The sequence below is a fragment of the Nestor notabilis genome, unplaced genomic scaffold (genome assembly GCF_000696875.1).
Source record: "Nestor notabilis isolate BGI_N333 unplaced genomic scaffold, ASM69687v1 scaffold16462, whole genome shotgun sequence".
Classification (NCBI taxonomy): domain Eukaryota; kingdom Metazoa; phylum Chordata; class Aves; order Psittaciformes; family Psittacidae; genus Nestor; species Nestor notabilis.
In genome coordinates, this window is record NW_009918860.1 from 11,864 (window position 1) to 12,179 (window position 316).

At 66.8% G+C, this 316-nt stretch overlaps 1 protein-coding gene across 2 annotated transcripts in view; it reads left to right on the forward strand.

The window, feature by feature from the left end:
• LOC104402150 (tropomyosin alpha-3 chain) overlaps positions 1-316 on the forward strand; it is an 11,669-nt gene that overhangs the window by 10,805 nt on the left and 548 nt on the right. The window lies entirely within an intron of this gene.

A 316-nucleotide genomic window follows, 5' to 3' on the forward strand; every position in this document is an offset into this window, starting at 1 on the left:
GGGGGGCGCCAATCTGGTGTGTCGGCAGGGGGGGGGGAGTTCTTTGTGTGTTTTGGCTCTTGGGTGCCTTGCTGGGCTGTCTGGAGGTGTTGAAGCCCTGGGGGAAGCCAACTCCAGCTGGAGGCACCTGCATGCAAAGCACAGCCCAGAGCACTGGGAGCACGTGGTGACCGTGCTGATGGAAGCACCGGCTGTGCGAGGGGGTACCTATGAGCCAGGTAACTCCAGAGCTTCTCCTGCACCCAGGCAGCCCCCCTGGGCTGAGGCTCTGCTGCGGCAGCGCTGGGGAGGGGGGGGGCCCCCGCTCTCTGGGGCG